The sequence below is a fragment of the Otolemur garnettii genome, unplaced genomic scaffold (genome assembly GCF_000181295.1).
Source record: "Otolemur garnettii isolate 467f Iridium unplaced genomic scaffold, OtoGar3 scaffold00028, whole genome shotgun sequence".
Lineage (NCBI taxonomy): Eukaryota > Metazoa > Chordata > Mammalia > Primates > Galagidae > Otolemur > Otolemur garnettii.
Window position 1 is genome coordinate 15,794,747 of NW_003852423.1, and position 4,455 is coordinate 15,799,201.

A 4,455-nucleotide genomic window follows, 5' to 3' on the forward strand; every position below is an offset into this window, starting at 1 on the left:
AGAAAAGCTGTCTGTGATACTTGACCCAGGTTCTTGGGAGGAAAGAACTCTGATAACTGGGCAGCTAATTCTCTCAAAAGAAAAAGAAAAATATAAAGTATAACTCATGGGTACTTTATTCTTCCCACTATTTTACTGTCCCACAGTGGGTGTTTCTTATTAGGAAGGGCAGGAATCAGGAAAGTCAGTGAGAGCCACAATTGCTTTACTGGTGAGCTGCTAATGAACAAACACACTTTGTTAGAGCGAGACTTTGTTTTCCTCAAGAAATGATACAAATGATTCATTTTCCATCTACTAAAATGATTTCACTCATCTTTTCTCACATAAGCTTCCCAACAAGTTGTTTAGGTGGCTGAACATTTCAGAGGTGAGCTGCCTTAGCCAAAGCCACAAAGCTAGTGAGGACTTCAACAAAGAGCTCATTCTAAATATACCATTGTAGCAACCTCCTGCACTCTCTCCATATTTTATAATGATAGAAATTTAAAATTATCCCTTAACCTTGATTGGTTTGCTGATAAACCACCTCCCTTCTGAGCTATACTTTCTTTTGACCAGCTTTTCAGAAAATCTCTTAAGTTTCCACTTCCTTCAGTCATGAAACCTTGCTTTGAAGTTCAACATTCCAAGGAAAATAGGGACTGCAGAGAAGGCTCTAAAGTGTGCCTTCCACTATTCCTATCTTCAGAAGAGATCCAAGAGTCCCATTCCCTTTATTCCTTCTTTTTCTTGATGATTCTTTGAGTAATAAGAAGCTTATAAAATAATCTAGATGAGTGGTTCCCAAATATGGTTCCATAGATTGATTGCACAAGAATCATTTGCAGTATTGTTTTTAAAAGTTATTTATTTTATTTTTTGTTAAATCATAACTGTGTACATTAATGTATTTATGGGGTACAATGCGCTGAATTGATATGCAATTTGGAATGCTCACATCAAACTGATTAACATAGCCATCACCTCACTTACTTGTTTGTTGTGGTAAGACATTTATACTCTACTCTTAATAGTTTTGAAATGTACCATTGCATTATGTACTTTAGGTGAGGTCCCACCAAATACCCTCTGTCCTCCTAGCATCCACCTTCCCCTTCTCTCTCTTGCTCCTCTCCTCCTTCTTTATAGACTATAGCTGTGGTTTATCATTAATAAGAACGTGTAGGTGATTATATATTGGTTTCATAGTAATGTTGAGCACATTGGATACTTTTTCTTCCATTCTTGAGATACTTTACTCAGAAAAATATGTTCAAGCTTCATCCAGGTAAATATAAAAGATGCAAAGTCTCCATCATTTTGATGGCTGCATAGTATCCATAGTATACATATTATGATAATACAGGCAAATAGAAATAAGAAAAAAGCAGAGGTTGCAATTTTATTTGCAGATACAATATGTTTTAAACCAAAAAAAATAAGGAAAGATAAGGATGGACACTACGTAATTTGTTAACAGAAATGCTAAACATGAAAAATTTTGATAATTAATGTTTATGTGTCCTACCAGAATGCTCCTCAATTTATAAAACAAACCCTAACAGATATGAACAATTTGATACCTCCTGCACCATAATAGTTGGAGATTTAACATCCTTTGGGAGTTTTGGATAAATTCTCCAGGAAAAAATTAAGCAAAGAAATAATAGACTTAAACAACCCTAGAACAAATGGACTTAACAGAAATTGACAGACCACTTCACCCTAATAAAACTGAATACACATTCTTCTCATCATCCCATGGATCATCCTCCAAAATTAATCATATTTTAGGACACAAGTCTAACCTCAGCAAATTTAAAATAATAAAAATTATTCCTTATATCTTTTTGCACCATCAGGGAATAATAGTTGAACTCAGGAGCAACAGAAATATTCATACTGAAACAAAGTCATAGTAACTAAATAACTTTATGCTGAGTGATAGCTGGGTCAAAGACAAGATTAAGAAGGAAATCACCAAATTTTGAGAACAAAATGATAATGAAGACACTAATTATCAAAGCCACTAATTGTGTGATGCTGCAAAGGCAGTTTTAAGAGGGAAAATTTATAGTATTGGAAGCTTTCAATAAGAAAACAGAAAGAGAGGAAGTCAACAACTTAATGGCTCATTTCAAGCAACTGGAGAAGGAAGAACATTTCAACCCAAAGCCCAGCAGAAGAAAAGAAATGATCAAAATTATAGCAGAATTAAATGAAATTGAAAACAAAAGAATCATTCAGAAGCTCAACGAAAGAAAAGGTTGGTTTTTGGAAAGATTTTAAAAAATGATGAACCTTTGGCTAACCTAACCAGAAACAGAAGGGTGAAATCTCTACTATTGAACAATCAGAAATGATAAAGGAGAAATAACAACAGATACTTCAGAAATGCAAAAATAATCTTCAGTGATTGCTACAAAAAACTCTATTCTCAGAAATATGAAAATCTGGTGGAAATGAACCAATACCTAGAAGCACACCATCTTCCTAGACTTAACCAGAAAGAATTAGAAATTTTGAATAGACCTATATCAAGCACTGAAATAGCCTCAACTATATGAATTCTTCCCCCAAAAGAAAAGTCTGAGACCAGATGGCTTCACATTAGAATTCTTCCAAACCTTTAAAGAGGAACTAGTACCTATATTATATAACCTTTTCCAAAACATAGAAAAAGAAGGAATACTTCCCAACACATTTTATGAAGAAAATATCAACCTGATATCCAAACCAGGAAAGGACCCAACAGTGAAAGAAAATTATAGACCAATATTATTAATGAATATTGATGCAAAAATATTCAATAAGATCCTAGCAAACAGAATTCAAAAACACATCAAAAAAATTATACACCCTGATCAAGTTGGTTTTATTCCAGGGTTACAAGGTTGGTTCAACATATGTAAATGTATAAATATAATTCATCACATAAATATAATGAAAAACAAAGATCATATGATTCTCTCAATTGATGTAGAAAAACCTTTTGATAATATCCAGCATCATTTTGTGATTAGAACACTTAAGAAAATAGGCTTAGACGGGTCATTTTTTTAAACTGATAGAAGCCATCTACAGCAAAACCAATATCATATTCAACAGAGTAAAATTAAAAACACTTCCACTCAGATCTAGAACTAGACAAAGATCTCAATTGTCTCCACTGCTATTCAACATAGTAATGGAAGTCCTAGCCATCACAATCAGGTAAGAGAAGGCAATTGAGGGTATCCCAATGAGGTCATAGGAGATCAAACTCTCGCTCTTCATGGATGATATGGTCTTATACCCAGAAAACCCAGGGATTCAACTACAAAACTCTTAGAAGTGATCAAGAAATACGGAAGCATCTCAGGATACAAAATCAATACTTACAAATAAGTAGCTTTTATATATACCAACAATAGTCAAGCTGAAAATGTAGTCAAGGACTCTATTCTTTTTACAGAAGTGCCAAAGAAGATGAAATATCTGGGAATTTACCTAACAAAGGACGTGAAAGATCTCTATAAGGAGAACTATGAAACTCTGAGAAAAGAAATAGCTGAAGATGTTAACAAATGGAAAAACATACCATGCTCATGGCTGGGAAGAATCAATGTTGTTAAAATATTTTTAAAATTTAAAAATACACATTACCAGCAACTCCACCCCACATGCTAAAGAATTTGACAATGTGGTATTGGGGGCTGAGAGAGGAAGCCAGGCAGCCAACCATGCCAGCTTGTCCCTAACTTTCCAGAAGTTAGCTGAGAGATGGCCATATTTCTGACTAAGTAGCCCCAGCATGGTGTCTCCTCAGTGGTTTTGATCCACAGCTATGTCTGGGAGCTTGGAGGCTGGTTAAAGAAATCAAGTTGCAAAGTTGGAGACTGGAGATTGTCCCTGCCATGACTTACTGCTCCCTGGTGCTTGGTGTGCTCACTTATGAGAAGGGAATGAATCATTCTTGCACCCTCAGAGGCAATGTATTAGAGCAGATTATGTCATGGGCATTAATACACATAGAGAACATGTTGTACAAATAATACTTCCTTTCTTTCCTCTTCTCCACAGGCACTGTCAAGAGAGCTTCTAAATTGTATACCAATTCAATACTCAATATCCATCAAGTTTTTACTGACATGAGTGATTTGGTCCTTGCCAGTAGCAGAAAACAATCTCCTTCTTGAGATCGCCAAGGTGATTTCCCCAACAATACCTAATCTGTTGGAACCCTTCTAACTCTAAAACTTTATGACTCACCTTTTCAGCTTTATTCCCACTTTTACACCAGAGGAATGTGCTTCCCTTTGCCTTGAGGAAGCCATCAGCTTGGCTCCTCTATCTACAGGTCTTTCCTAGTAAGCATCTGTGATGAGCATTTTCCTTTCTATTCATCCAAATGCTGAGGCTACTCCAGTTCTTCTCAAACTTGAATGTGCTTAAGGAGGGCCTGGGGAGCTTGTCCTCAACCAGCATTTTGAG